The sequence below is a fragment of the Lithobates pipiens genome, unplaced genomic scaffold (assembly GCF_037356315.1).
Source record: "Lithobates pipiens isolate NorthernLeopardFrog02 unplaced genomic scaffold, aLitPip1_a1.2 Scaffold_13, whole genome shotgun sequence".
In the NCBI taxonomy this organism is placed as follows: domain Eukaryota; kingdom Metazoa; phylum Chordata; class Amphibia; order Anura; family Ranidae; genus Lithobates; species Lithobates pipiens.
Genome location: NW_027507718.1, coordinates 244,343,748 through 244,360,332, shown reverse-complemented (window position 1 = coordinate 244,360,332; position 16,585 = coordinate 244,343,748). Strand labels below are relative to the sequence as shown.

The window sequence follows — 16,585 nt, the reverse complement described above, 5'->3', positions numbered from 1 at the left end:
CTCTCTCCCCCCTCCTCTCTCTCTCTCTCTCTTCCCTCTCCTCTCTTTCTTCTCCCCCTCTCTTCTCTCTCTCTCCCCCCCTCTCTCTTCTCTCTCTTTCTCTCTTCTCTATTTCTTCTCCCCCCTCTTCTCTCTCTTACACATCTACTACATATATACATTATCCTTGATTCTAGCAGATCAGACACAAAGCAGCACATTACCAGTATGATATAACTGATCCCATGGACCTGTCAGTGCACTATAAGAATTGTATCATATTCAGATCAGCCCCTCATTATAATGTCTTTGCATCGCTGGATTTAGTAGTCAGGCAGGCAGGCAGCTCGTGTTCTTTGTGCAGCCAGTGTGCTGTGACTTGTCCCGTATTAGTATTAGCTGTAGCAGGCAGACAATGGTGTGTCTGGATGTGACAGCTCGGCAGAAGTATATAGTGAGATGTCGCCTGTGTGTGCATGGCCAGTGTCATCCTGATCAGGACTCTAATTATAAGGGGAGGTGCAGTGATGAGGACAGCCCTGATTCTTCACAAAGCAATGACGTGCCTTTTTTCTCATCATCAGCATCCCTCCAACATATAAAAAAAAAGAAGGGAGGTGAAAACGTGCTGATGTGCTATGCTGTGAGTGCCTGCTTCTATTTGGATGATAGGAGCTGCTGGGTCAGCCCGTTGCTCTGGATATAACACCTGCTCCCTCTGCAGCTGACAACCTGGAAGTGTCCTGTGTCAGCCAATCTACTCATCATCCCTAAAGACATCAGCTGGAGCTTTATAACACTTCCAGGACTTGTGTTCTTGGCAGAGCATCTCTGGTTCCTGAGTTCAGGACTTCTCCTCCACTGGTAAGTCTTCCTGCACAAGGGGTATCTAGCTCATAGAGGGACATAAGGGAAACAAACAGCTTTTAACTTCAGCTTCTTCAGTTCAGCTTTGAAAATGATAGCTAGAATTTAATTGGTTGCCATGCACAGTTTTGATAAATCCCCCTCTTTAGTCTTGGATTTCAGCACAGTTTAATTCCAGGAAAGTACTTGAAGCAATGAGTTGCCTGCACTTACTGTCAATCAATAATTAGCTTTATTGACAATCTTGTGGTCCTTATACATACTCTGCATTAATGCCACGTCTGCTTGCACTCTAATGGAGAAGCCCTCTGATGTTTGCAGACACTTTGTTCAGAAAGTGCACTTTATTGTCCTTGAATCTTCATTTTATTCTTTGAAATATTAAAGGGCAAATTGGGAGAATGATGTGTAAATGATGTTTTCTTGTGCTAACATGAGGGGGACCGCTGATGTCTGACACATTCTATTCTGCAGGTTGGCTTTAGAAGTAGGGAAGAGACCTATTTAAGACTATTAGCCAATACAGCTGTTAGGATGTCATAAAGCATTTACATGGTCAGGCAGAGAAGTTTAAGGGATTCTTATTTGATCTAGCAATGCGGTTATCTGCAAGGTATGAAAACCCGACGAAGGGCCAACTTTGCTGGAAGTCCAGTGTTGGATCTGTGATGATAACATAAATGGGATAACATTGGAATAACTGTGATCAACTCTTAGTTTTGTCTTTTGATATTCTGGAATTATTTGAGCACCTAGCGTGTTTCCTCCCATTACTAATAGTACATTACCTGACCACACTGTTTGTATTGCACAGTGATAGCCAATAGCAACTTGTTCAAAATTTACTTTCTCTGCTGTGCAATGGGCAATGATGTCCAAAGTGCAATAGCCCATAGTAACCCATCCAACATCTACTTTCTCTGCAGTGCAATAAGCAATGCTGTCCAAAGTGCAATAGCCCATAGTAACCCATCAGATAATTACTTTCTCTACAGTGCAATAAGCAATGCTGTCCAAAGTATAATAGCCCATAGTAACCCATCAGACATCTACTTTCTCTGCAGTGCATTGAGCAATGATGTCTAACGTGCAATAGCCCATAGCAACTTATTATAAATCTGCTTTCTCTGCAGTGCAATGAGCAATGATGTCCAAAGTGCAATTGCCTAAAGCAACCCATCAGAAATCAAATTCATTTGCAGTGCTATGAACTATGGTGTTCAAAGTGCAAAAAGCAAATGTAACCCATCAGAAATCTACGTTCTCTACAGTGCAATGAGAGATGGTTTACAAAGTGCAACAGCTCATAGCAACCCATCAGAAATCTACTTTCTCCAGAGTGCAATGAGCATTAATTTCCAAAGTTCAATAACCCATCAGAAATTTTCTTTCTCTGCAGTGCAATGAGCAACAATGTTCAAAGTGCAAATGCCCATAGTAACCCATCAGAATTCAACTTTCTTTGCAGTGCAATGACAAGTGGTGATATGCATAGAGGTTTATTTACTAAAGGCAAATAGACTGTGTACTCTGCAAGTGCAGTTGCTCCAGAGCTTAGTAAATGAGGGGAGCTCTGCTACTTTCCTTCATCCAATTTCGTGTAATCGTATCGGGAATCAAATTTCTCTGCAGTTTAATGAGTAGTGATGATACAGGAAGTGCAATATCTTGTAGCAACCCGTTAGAAATTAAAGTGATAATAGGATTCATACATTTCCCCTACCTAAAGCAGTGTTCCACCCTAAAGTGGAACTTCCGCTCATCGGAACCCTTCGGTGTCACAGTTGGCACCTTTCACGGGGGAGGGGGGGTGCAGATACCTGTCTAAGACAGGTATTTGCACCCACTTCCGGGCATAGACTCCCACGGGAGTCTATGCTGTTTCCTGTCTCGGCGCGCTGTCTGCTGGGAAACACACATGGGTCCCAGAGACAGCGTGGACCATTCCTATTGCGCTGCGCGGCTCGCACATTCGCAGTATGAAACCGGGAAGTGAAGCCGCAATGCTTCACTTCCTGATTCCCTCACCGAGAATGGCGGCGGCAGCAGCCGAGAGCCGATCGATCGATCGGTCTCGGCTGCCGACATCGCTGGACCCTGGGACAGGTGAGTGTCCATTTTATTAAAAGTCAGCAGCTGTAGTATTTATAGCTTCTGGCTTTTAATATTTTTTTTTGTAGGTGGAATCCCACTTTAATGGCCCTGTAAACTTTTGTGTACATGAAATTGTTTCTTACTGTGTTTTCTACCTCCTTGTGATGTCCTCTGTGAACTCCTGAATGTCTCCTTTTCCCCTTACTTCTGTATTTTTGGAACAAGCAGTGCACATTCGTTGTGGTCATGTGCACTGCTCTATACACACTACAAATACCATAGCCCATAGCCCATCTAGGAAGTGAACAAGAAGAAGGTGGCTACATTCCTACACACAGTGGGACCATGAGGATTGAACGTAGCCACCCTAGCAGGACGAAAGTTCAAAGCAGCAAAAATGGAATTTGGAGATATGGAGGAGGCTGAAAGCAATAAAGGTGATGTTTTTCAGCTAAGAATACATACTTAAACAGATTTATTTTTTAATGTCACTTTTTCTCTGCAGTGCAATGAGCATTTATGATATTCAAAGTGCAGTAGCCCAGAGCAATCAATTAAAAGTAATCTTTTTTCTGATCATGGGCTACTGCACTTGGCATGTCAGCTTTGTTCTTTTTTTTACTATGGCTTATTGTGTAAGCAGAGGAGAACAATTGGACATGTAGCAGCTCATTGATTAGATAAAGTGACATTACTTTGTGGGTCAGTGACATGACTATTGCTAAATTAGGTACGGGTGCAGTAATTTTTATTTAATTATTGCAATGTCTAACTAAAGAACAGAGTAACCACGAGCTCCTGACCTTATCCTGCGTTCTATTGTAGAGTCGGTATTTTATAGAGAAGGAGCTGAAACCGCTTTCTCTTGCACTGTTGCCTGATCTTCAGCAGTGAAATTAATTTAACTAAGAGATAAAAGCAATTTCAATCTGCTCTACAATACTATTTTGCTGCTTCACATATGACAGATTCTTATTAAGGAGCTCATACACATGGCTGTAATTAGATGATCTGTATGCAGAATCTTGCTGGTAGAGGCTGGTAAAAAGATTCTGCCTTAGAACACATGTAAGGGTTAGGAAAGGCCAGTTCACACTGAACCACGTGCGTTCTTGTGCATTCGGTGCAGTTTTAACAGACCATTCAGCCCCCCCCCCCCCCCACAACAGCCCAGTTCTCCAGTGAGCACTGGAGGGGCCACATTTTCTTCAAGCCAAACCCAAACAGTTTAGTGGCCTGGGACACCTTTTGGTACCCCAAGGAGAGTAGTAATGCGGTACGCATAGCGTGCTGGAGCAAACAGTGGGTGTGGCCAAATTGCTATTGCTGACATCATCGCCCTGCCCCCCAGTGATTCTGAACCTGCCTCCAGACAGCTGCACACAGCTCCCGGACGGCATCAGATTTGTATGTGACTATCTTGGCTACTTGGGGAGCCATAGTTCAGTCTAAATAATGTGTCTGGGTTTTCGTCTGCCTGAAACCTGAACACATGATTCAAAGCCTGGACTGTCTGAGTGAATCCCAGACAGGTGGCAACCCTAGGCAGAGCACTAATAGTCACCGGCTCTCTACTAACTGAAGCGATCGCTCAGTCTTTGTGGTGGTGAAGGACAGATGAATACCTCTCAACTTTTTGATATTGGAACAAGGGACACCTATTAACAAATGTATTTAGGCATAGGACTCACCCTCTGACATGCCCCCTTAAAGGAGAATTATGCAAAAAAAAAAAAAAAGATTGATTAAACCCATTAACCACTTCAGCCCCGGAAGGATTTATCCCCTTAATGACCTGGCAATTTTTTACAATACGGCACTACAGTATGTCCCTTTTACTGACAATTGTATGGAATCCGGCGACACGCCGTGTGCACCTGCTGTAGCCTTTAAAGGGGCTGATGTACCAGTATGGCGATTTGCACAGCCAAGCCAAGCCAACCTTCAGCAGTAGCTGCAGCAGCTGGTCGGCAAGTTAAAGCGGAGCTCCATCTCATAAAAAAAAGTCAGCAGCTAAAAATACTGTAGCTGCTGACTTTTATTGTAAGAAGACTTACCTGTCCAGGGAACCCATGATGTTGGCACCCCAAGCCGATTTAGCCAATGGCTTCGGGTGCAGACGCCAACATTTCAAGTAAGGGAAACTGGCAGTGAAGCCTTAAAGCAGAGTTCCACCCAAAAATGGAACTTCCACTTTAAGTGCTGGTGACCCCTTGACATACCACATTTGGCATGTCATTTTTTTTTGGGGGGGGGGGGGGTACCTGGCTCCCACTCCCTCCCCTGGTGCCTGAAGGAAGATCACTCCCCCCCCCGCAATCTTCTGGGGCACATCATTGGTCCCAGAAGTTTGCCCGGCCATTCCCAGCATGCAGGGCGGCTCACGCATGCACAGTGCGCTCCCAGCTGTTTAGCCCCAGCCAGGCGCCCGCATTGTAACTGTGGATAGGAGGAGGAGAGGAGCCGGGCTTCGTACGCCCGCATTGCTAGACCATGAGACAGGTGAATGTCCGATTATTAAAAGTCAGAAGCTACATTTTTTGTAGCTGCTAACCTTTAAATGGGTGGAACTCCACTTGAAGGCTTTACACCCAGTTTCCTATTGCGCATGTGTGAGTCGCCCTATACTTTTTGAATGGTCCCGCTGTCTTCTGGGACACACACAGGTCCCAGAAGGGAGGAAAGAAGAGGGGCTGGATATGTCATAGATCGCTGTGCGGTGATCTTAAGCGGAAGTGGAAGCGGCTACTTGTCAAAACCAGGTACCTGTTCCCCCCCACCCACCTTTTGGGTGGCATTCCACTTTAAAGTGTTTTTTTTATTCTGTGAAGTATTACTACTACTCGTTTTGAATATTACAAATGCAGCAATTTAGAATTTGGATGAAAGGTTTAGCACTGGGAAACACTTTTTGAAAGATAAAAAGTGCATTTTATAAACAACTATATAGATCAGAGTAAAATTAGGGACAAAGGATGAGGGAGGAGAAACTTTGTTCCAAAATCGGGGACAGTCCCAGTAAATCAGGGACAGTTGGGAGTTATGCAGATGTAGCATTGGACCGATGCTGCATCCACTTGTATGTTTGTTTTTTTGAAAATCCCATACTTCTCTTTTGATCCTAGCTGCATTAATAGGGCAAAGAGACCCTGTATGAAGTGTATGTCCTGTATTTTCCTCTTCTAAACACTTTAGAAAATATATATGCACATTATGTCATTTTTATAGTCAAGTGAATAGGCTGACCTAACACTATAAAATTAAATTTTCTGTTCCACAGTAAAGCTGTGTTTTGACCCAATCTAGATAGAGGTCACATCGTCAGTGGTACTGAACTGAACACTTTAAATGCTTGGCATTACTAATACTAGAAAAGGAATAAGAAATACCTTATTGACACAACTACCCATGTGCGGCATGACGTGCATGTTGCAATTATGTGTAATCTGTATGTCAATAACCATACACTGTACTAAAAATGTCCAGGTTCCATTATAAAATACATACAAGGTTATTTATAGTCCATGAGCTAGAAAACTGTTAGATGTGACATTGCTGTAAATGTCCATTTAGAATGGTCAATAGCTTTGTGTCAAAAACAAAAAGATTCACAGATTGTACCCTCCACCTCCAGCTGCACTGTAAAAATAAATAAATACATGTGTTCAACTGTTATACTTTATAATGTATATTCATATTTTAATTTTTTTTGTAAGCGCATGCTTGCTGTATATTTCTGATAAAATGTCTAATTTAGGGCATGTTGTAATAGGCAGTTATTTTGATAATGGAACAAAAGCAAGGGGCAAGGAAAAGTGCCCAGCAGTGCATAACCCAGAAGGGATACTTGTGAATCCCACTGCAAAGCAAGTAGTGTTAAAAAAAAAAAAAAGTGTGAAAATGTTAAAACGGGCCACACAACATTTCCTCAATCCTCGTCAACTACCCTCTGAAAGAATGATACACTGCAGAGGGTAAAATCTGTATAAATGTGCCAAATGTGGTGGCCATGCCCTTATTGGTGGGAATGAAAGGGTTTTAAGGAAATGTATGCGTGACAATGTAAGAAACCATAAAGGATGATTACAAAAGTTGCAAAGATAAAAAATATAAACAATAAGGCGGGTAGCCCAATGAACTATACACATTGCTACTGATTACTAGCTAGAAGGTGCAGCTTGAAGCAGCCATGGATGATTGCTGGGACACTGTAAAAATAAAAGGGAAAAGACAAGTGCAACCTCCATAGTGCAGTAAACAAGGTGAACAATATTTATGAATGATTAAAAACACACTCTCAAAGCGAGGGCTCCCCCATTGTGAGTGTGTTTTTAATAATTCATAAATATTGTTTACTACACTATGGAGGTTGTACTTGACTTTTCCCTTTTATTTTGACAATGGGACTAGCATATGACTATAATGGAACTCGTATAATTATCCATCTATGTTATTGAGATAAAATGATCAAATTAAGTTATGCACACATTGTTCTTGGTATCACATGCCTTGTAATTTGTAGTATAACTGCTGGGTAAAACGCGTGCTCCCACTCCTGGAGTCTGTAAGGGATTAAAAAAATGTTAGCATTCCACATTATTATGCTTGTAGTAACAGTTTTCTGCCAGTGGATGTCAGTATTGCTTTAACGTGTCACCAAGAATGGTGTCTTCATAAGAAAATAACATTAACTATATAACTTTGAAGTACAGTGAACAGTATACAAGAGGTTTTTTTTACAATTTGTTGTTTTTATACCTAGGTACAAATGTTATTCAAAGCATATGGTTTATTATCCATAAAAGCTGAAATCCAAGAATTATCTGTACTGCATACTACATTGGTCCAGATTGGCACACTATAAGTATGTATATCTTATACTGATGGGTTGCTGGGGGAAGCTGACAATCATTGTAATAGCTGATTTGATCTTCCAGGTCCTGCTCAGGTTTTATGGGAGCAACTTCCCCACTGTACACTGGGGGAGGCTCACTCAGTACTGCTAATAGTCACAGGACACCTTGTATGTTTTTTCAATGTATACAAGGTATTCTCTGATTGGCCAAGATGGAGATGAGGGGCAGTGAGGTCATGATCTCCACCTTGTTCAATCACACAATGTCCATCTAACATTTTTTTTTTTTTTAACAAACATTTTATTAATTGTTTTCAACTGACTTTGGAAAATGGATATAAAAGAGAGCTATAAAAAATTGCTTTATTTAGAAAATGTATCATATGTAAAACAGGTCATGAGGAAGAGCAACATTTGAAGAAATGGAATCAATGCTGGGCTCTATACATAGAGAATTTTTTAACAGTACAACTAAAAGCTATGTTATTGCCTAAATAGGTTTATACACATTGTAAACCTGGAATAGGATTGGTGAGATTTGAGATAGTGAGATGAAATGAATGGGAAATTAAATATATAGGAGTTTGGGGGATTTAATGTGCTTAGGGATGGGTTATAAAGAGGTGGAGCTAGGAAAACATCGGCATAATGGAAATGAACAGGTTTATTTTTTTTTATGTTTAATAGTGTAAAATATAATATCCTGTGATTGATATCTGATATTGTATTATAGATACTGTACTCCCTTGTTTTAATGTCTAATGTATGTGTTCATTAATGTTTTTTTTTGTAAAGAATTTTGTTTAAAAAAAATTAAAAGCTAACACTATACATCTACAGTATATCTATATCTATCTATCTATATCTATCTACAGCAGCACTGAAAATTGGCCTGGGCATGGAGGGAGGGGGAGAAATGCCCAGTATTTAAGTAGAGATTCTAAACAGAAATGTGTTAATTGGCATAATTAATTTGCATAAATCATATATATCATGCCACTGTACAGGTAATCCCCGGGTTACGAACGCATTAAGGACTGTTTGTTCTTAAGTGGAATTTGTTCGTAAGTCGGAATACTGCTTGTAAGTGTAACTTTCGCCTGTGCAGGGATGTGTGATGTTCTGGGCACTTCTGGGGCTCTTCTGGCCAAGTACTGCTGTGTGGAATGGGGCAAAATAGCTGCTCGGAGGTATCCAGGACCAGCATGGAGCACAAGCAGCCGGCATTGAGGCCGTTTGGAAGTAGGAGTCATTCGTAAGTAGGGTGTTCGTAAGTCGGGGACTGCCTGTATTTTGTAAAAAGATCAAAAAACAAATCTGCTAAGTACCTTATTCCTGCAGCACTATTGTGTGGTCACGTGACCTTTCCCTCTTCTTTGGCATCTTCAGGGAAAGATCCTTGGGAGTGGTTTCTATCCCCCTACTGATATATGTTCTCTACAGTGTGAGTCTGTGTCTTGTCAGCCCTGATTGTTGCTGTGCCAGTCACATGACTAAAAAAAAGAAGAGCGATTCAAATTAATTATAAAAAATTTTAAAATATTTTTACAACTCCCTATAAATCCTTATTGAATGTGAACAATGCATTTTTGGGTGTATTAATATTGTGTAGACAAAGTGAAAGATGATGGACACTAGCTTTTTATTTGGTTTAGACAGTACTGCATCCAAGGCTGTTTTTTTTTACTTTATACATATAAGTAATTACATTTAATATAATTAATATATTATACATTAATACTAAGTGTTTTTGTGAGTTTCTTAGTGAAATGTAAGCAATTAGCATACTATATCCAGCTCCCATAGTGTTTAGCAATTAGAGGAAATGGAAGAGGAGGGAAAGAGGGGAATGTCATGTATCACTATGTACTGTAAATGCCCACATGTATCACCCTATGCTTGTGTGGGCTGCATAGATAAGAAAAGAGAGGAAATTAAGAGCTTAGAAGGGAACTGAAACCGGAGCATGCTCAGTAGTTGACAACAGCTGGCCCTCTGCAATGGGGATACAGAGAAGATGGGAGGGAGAGCTGAAGACAGGATCAATCAGGTATATTTCACAATACACAAAATGCTTTAGTGGCTTTGTGAGTATTCACCCGCTGTTGTATAGCATGTTATGCACCAGACCTTGGGCTAGACAATTTGTTTGTTTGATCAGAGCCTGGTTAAAGTTATGGTATACAGATAGGGAGTATTTTCTTATTCATGGTTTATTTCTAAATTGTTTGACATGAAGAAGCTGAATGTAACAAGTTTGGCACTCTATATAATTTTATGTAAATGTATTAGCGATGTTTAGGAGGAAGGTTTTCTTTTGTGTAGCCAGGTGCTTTGCTACAGTATATAAGAAGAAGACATTATTTTTAGCTGTTTCTCCCCATATAAATCATCTAGTGGAACAATTTCTCTCTTTACCAACAAGGGAGAGCAAGTTAATCTCCTAGAACACAATTTAAAGAGCTGGGAATGTTGGGAGATGTAGTCTGGGCTATAACCGCTTGAGTGTAATGAGTGCAGGTCAGTGTGGCTTTCCCACAGGGGAAACTGTGGGAAAGAAAATGTATAATGAGGAGGCCCTGGTACTTAATACAACTGCTGAGCCTGCTGGCAGAACTGTGGGCCCTGCAAGTCACAACAGTACTACACTGCTAATTTGATACAACTGCTGAGCCTGCTGGCAGAACTGTGGGCCCTGCAAGTCACAACAGTACTACACTGCTAATTTGCAAGTGAACACCAGGGAGTCCATGTTTTCTGCACATCCTTCTGATATGGCTACATTGCCACGAGGATTGTCACAGCAGGACCAGCGCAAACAGGTCAACAAGTCAATCTTGCTCCACCATACACCATGTTGTTATAGGGATACCAGCGCTTCTGCACTCTGGGCCATGCTGCATGCCAGGTTCCTATGAGGAGGTCAGCACTCATTGCCACATCAGGGTGCTCCCCATCGCTACAGCCTGCTACTACAATCCAGGTAGTTGGTGAACAGGTCTCTGACCCACTTTTGTTCTGTAAGCTGGCAGAGACACACTGTAAGATTAATTAACTTTTACTCACTCCTTCTTCAACCCAGTTAAATACTTTATGTACTGTTATCAGATCCTATCTGGCTGCTTTGTTGTTCAAAAAATAACTCTTCAGTTGGCCCAGTCTATTGCCCTGCTCCCCGAACAGAACCCAGTCTATAAATATCCATCTTAATGCAGTAATAATAAACACCTCCAAGTGCACCAACGTTACCAATGGGCCCCAATGTTAGTTGGCAGAATTGTTTTTGAAGAACTGTGAATTAGTTCCCTTTCTTATGCAGATATTGGTTTGCTGCTTATATTCAAATATTCAAAGTTAAGTGGGGGCCTGGGCCTAGCTTTTCTGTCACCAGTGTGCACCAGCAGCATAACTCTGAATATTGTTAGTACTAACTTAAGGCTGTCTGATGTCACACTAGGGGGGGAGGCTATAATTGATGCTGACCCAGGAAAAGTACACTTTTTTTTTTGCATGCATGTCTGCTGTGAAATCAGTTGTAGAGCTGAAAATTGTTATTTCTTTTTGGGTCATCATTCCTAATTGATAGTATATTTAGTTATAGTTATAATTTGCTAACCTGTTTCATGTCTGTCTTTAATATTGACTACTCAGTGTCAAAAAGTTGTGATTTGCCACCTGTTTTTGTGAGTATAACCTGGAGTGTCAAAGGGGCCTAGGCCTTTAGTGGGGTCAAGGCAGGAACAGAGGACCTGATACAAGTACAACCCTGCGGCAGTAGCCCTAGTTGTGTTAAAGGGAAGAATATATGTAGGTGGGCTGGGGTAGGCAATGGCAGAAGTAACTAGCTTCTACAGTATTAATATTAATATTATTGGATTTTTGTTCAGTAAATTATACAGTGTGTTACAGGACAGTGGTTGTTTTAGTGCAACAATTTAAGAAGCACTGTATAAAATTAGCAACAGGCATTACAATTTCCTTATGCATCCTGACATTTTCAGCAGCACTTTCTAAAAACAAAAGGAGAAAAGTTTAAAAAGTCATTATACTAACCTTCCCCACTCCTGAACCTCAAATCTATGATCTCCTCAACACTGTGACCTCTACTATGACTGTAAGTGAGTAAACAATTTCATATCTATCAGATAATGGATGGTTGTGGTTATGACATTTATTCCCAATTAAATACCTATAAAATCCTGCTCTGGGCTTTCTTCAGTGCTCCGTACATGCACCACAACCACTTATATGAACTGCTATAGTGGGGCATTAGAATTCTGACTGTTTGAGTTGTTTTTTTTTAGCAAAAATCATGTGAATAGGCCTTCAAACATGTGACCAGCGCCAACGAAAGCTCATAGCAGAATTTTCTCCAGGAAATTAAAAAATTGCAGTCCTTCTATTATTTTTTATCTATCTTTCTATGACTTTTTTTTACCTAAAAATGTTCAATTCACAAACATAAATATCACTTTGATGTTTTTCCACATAACAATTGCCATTTAATTGCTAAAAGCCTTGTTGTCATACTTATACTTTATACTTATAGAATAAAATTGTGGCAGTTGCAATTCTTTATGTGGCACAAAATTAGTACAATTGTTTATCAAATGCATATTTTCGGCAAAAACAATACACCAACAGGAATTTTAGTGTAAACAATATAAATCACATCACATTTTTTTTTCTTTTTGTAAAATATAGAAGATGGGTTTGTGTCACTAAAAAAACATCCGAACATGTCAAGCCTTAAAATTGCAAAAAAATAATAATAATAATTGCAAAAAATTATGGCACCGAAAATTGTCCATAGGTGACTCTTTAGCCTTTACCAGTAATCAGTTAATCTTGAATTATGGCCCTATATTTATTGTGCAAACTCCAAAATTTATAATGGCACTTCACATGTTTATTGTGTGGCCTACAAGCACACTTGTATTTGTGTGTGTACAGGGGCAGTAAGGGTTCTGTTCAAATTTTTAAACATTTTTTTTTACAATTAAAAAAAAAAAAAATTCATAAAAATGTATTGCAATCAGAAGGGGGCTAACAAGTGACTAATGTGATAGTATGGGTCTATTGGACCCCTAATGTCTTGTGTGCAGTTAATCAAACACAGATTGAGCTTGATTGGCTTCCAGGGAGTAACAGCTCTAAACTTGGACTTGACATATTGTATGTCGCGCTTGGGTATATTAGTTGCACAGGAGATCAGGGAATGGACATTCCCAGCGTTCTTCCTGCTCTCAGTGTTGCAGCATGTTATTGTGGTCCCAGGCTCCCCAGAAGAACTGAAAGCTCGGGAAACCACCACAGGCATCAAAGGCAGCGAGAGTGGCACATTGCCATGTAAAAGAGATCTGCATGATCATTTTAACTGAAGTCCAATTGACATTTGAAAAAAATGAATACCAAGCTTATGGCTGCAGCAGCAGCTATGAGCTTGTATTAACCCCTTGATGAGCAGAACGTTTATAAACGTACCTCGGTAAGCAATGAGTTAAAGGGGTTAAAGTGTATGTCAAAGCAAAAAGAAAAAACTATGTAGCACCTCTCTGCAATGCATGTACACAAAAATACCTGTTAATGTGGCAGAAATGCACTCCTAATTTCCTATTGTTGACTGACAACACACAGGATCTTTGTAGACTGAATGGTGTTAGCCCTGCCCAGTTTATTTTGCTAAACTACACAACCACTCCCACTGTACTCATCTTCAAAGCATAGGTGTTAATTAGTCCTAAAATAACTAGAAAAGCTAAATAGACTCTTTGACATAACACAAGCAGGGAACACAGGACAACACGTGACAGGAGCTCTAAATTTTTGACAAGATCAACAGTTTTTTACACTCATATAATACATTTACAGTATAACTAAAGGCAAAACTTTTTTGTGTGTGTTTTGGATAGAGTGGAGGTGGATTAGAATACCTGTCAGGCTTTTATTGCTGTCACATTAGGGAGATCCACCCTCTCTATTTGTCTTGTTTACCATTGAAAGTAAAAGTACCCCCATATTTTGGGCTGAAAGAGGGACATTTTCTAATGTGGACAATCATTTTGGTGACCTGGGGGTCTCCAAGGAATTCCCCTAATCTGCAAGGATTTTCTCTCACTTCCTGTTTTGGTTACAGGACAGGAAGTAAAGGTAAGAGACACAAAAAATGAACTGACAAGAGTTATAACTCTCCCTTACTCTATCCAAAAAGCCCTCAAAGCACCCCCTCCATGTTGAGGGCATGTGGCCTGGTATAATTCAGGAGGGTGGTGCTCGCACCGCCCCTCCCCCCCTTTCCTGACCTGCCGGGCTGCATGCTCGGATAAGTTAACTTTTGCGGCAGACTAGGTCCGGCGGACTTAGTCCACCGGATTATCTGCCGTACTTTTGAAATGAACGGACTCGCCCACACCCACGGAGGAAAGTCCGTTAATTTTGAACGCATCTCCAGGTAGCCAGAACCAGCGAAGAAGGCGTAGCTGGCCCCGTCACCTGGTATGGAGTTAAAGGGGAAGCCCTACACTGAAAAGACGGTGTAGGGGTCCCCCTCTAGGTCCATATCAGACCCTTATCCGAGCTATCTACCCCGCCGGTCAGGAAAGGGGGTGGGGACGAGCGAGCGCCCCCCCTTCTGAGCCGTACCAGGCCGTGTGCCCTCCACATGGGGGGTGCTTTGGGGAAGGGTGGGCCGTGCGGCCCCCCATCCCAAAACACCTCGTCCCCATGTTGATGAGGACAAGGGCCTCTTCCCGACAACTCTGGCCGTTGGTTGTTGGGGTCTGCGGGCAGGGGGCTTATCAGAATCCATGAACCCCCTTTAATAAGGGGGCCCCCGGATCCTGGCCCCCCCCACCCTATGTGAATGAGTATGGGGTACAATGTACCCCTACCCATTCACCTGTGAAAAAAAAAAACACAGGGGTTAAAATAGTTTATTGCACAGCTCCGGGGGTCTTCTTCCGCTTTTACTAGCAGAGGAGCCCGGCTTTCTTCTTCGCCGCCGCTCTCTTCTTCCGACTTCGGGGGTCTTGTCCCCCTCTTCGGGGGTTTTGTTCCCCTCTTCGGTTCTTCTTGCCGGGCCACCGGTCCTTCTTCTAGCTCTTTTACAAGCGGTGACCCGGTCTTCTGTTGCCCCCTTCTGTTCTTCTCTCCTGTTCTTCTCTTCTTCTCTTTTTGAGCTGTTGCCTTATCGCTGTCTGTCTGAAGAGTATGTTGAGGGTCCTTGTACATTATTTTTTACCTTTTCTTTTGTATTTTATAATTTTTTCAGAGAATATATGTGTTTCAGTGTATGTATTTCTTTGAGCTTAAAATATTCTGAATGCAGTAATAAAAAAGTATGTAATGGCACTGCATTAGTTGGGACAGAATGTACTTTGTGTTTGTTGTGTGGTTTCTACGTGACAGGAAGGTGCATTCATCCACAAAGAAAACACAATTGTGAAGAGAACAGTAGCAGGGATCTCACATGCGTGTATTCCTGTTGCATGAGTAATCTTTTAGTAAAAGTCATTGGACTTTGATTTAATGCTAAAGTATTCATTTGTTGAACATTGAATCACACATGATGATTACAGATATCTTGCAAACAGCTATTTACTTGGTGAGCTTGGTACCAATGGATCCATGGATGCAGAGTCAGCTAGGGCTGCTATCATCTTTATGTTTTACCACTGTTGCCTGCAGTTTTGGTAAAAAACAGAACAGGCTGAAGTGAACTGATTTACTAATCGGGCACAATTGAACAAAGAAAAATTGACATCGGTTCTGATGTCATCTTAGACACTTCCTGCCGCTATGGCAAATGCAAAGATTCCAGATTGCCACTTTGTGCAAAATTTACCTTTTAAGAAATGTTCTCAGTCACTGAAATACGATTCCATATGGTATTCTTAAAGAAGTATAGCCAAAAATTTGTTGGCTGTACTTCTCCTAGGGATTACAGGCATTCAGTTCATTTTCAGCCTAAAGCCTGATGTTGGCTGACATCACAGAGTCGGCCCAGGTGAGATGCTGAGGGCCTGGGCCAGCCACTCCAGCCCCCTCCACAACTCAGCATAAGAGCTGGATGAGGCAGAACAGAGAGCTGGTTACTAACAATCACCAATTCTCTGCAGCCAGAAGACCGAGAGCTGAGCAATCAGTGGTGTTTGATCACTCAGTTCTTGGTCTTAGAGCTGGTGGGGGACAGATGCAGGATAGGACTGCTGCATCCACCTAGGTGAATATACATTTTTTAGATTTTCTTGTCAAATTTGTTTATTGAAATTTAACAATTAGTATACATAAGTACATATGGTGGCAGCAAAAGAAAAGATCACATATATGGTAATATTGAGTTGTAATTCCAACATAAACTAAAAGTAGTTTAACTAAAACCATTTTAACATGGATCTAACTACTCAAAAGATTGTGTAATACATCGTATAAGAGAGGATAAAACCAACTTAGACCAGGTTAATATAAGATGACCTCAGATAAAAAAAAAAGTCTTAATTATTATCAAGTATTGCTTTTAAATAAAAATTTAAAAAAAAAGAAATTATTTAATATAGAATTTAAAATTGTATACTACATATTAGAACAATCTACAATTGGTATAATGATACTCAAGGAAATAAAAGTTCTGCTACCAGAACTATATAAAGAGTACATTGAAGGAGGAGAGAAAGAATAGGGGGAAAAAGTAGAACACAGAAAGAAGATAAAAGAAAAAGTAATCTTGATAGGAGAAAAAATAGATAGGGAAGAAAGAAATGAGAGGTAGTGTGGTCCCCGGGGTAATACATC

At 40.9% G+C, this 16,585-nt stretch overlaps 1 protein-coding gene across 1 annotated transcript in view; it reads left to right on the top strand.

The window, feature by feature from the left end:
- Positions 1–322: 322 nt before the first annotated feature.
- The window catches only part of NPFFR2 (neuropeptide FF receptor 2), a 271,709-nt gene continuing 255,446 nt past the window's right edge, over positions 323–16,585 (top strand). The window contains exon 1 of the mRNA XM_077476443.1: positions 323–843. The gene's annotated coding sequence lies outside the window, so the exon portion shown is untranslated. The remainder of the gene's footprint in view (positions 844–16,585) is intronic.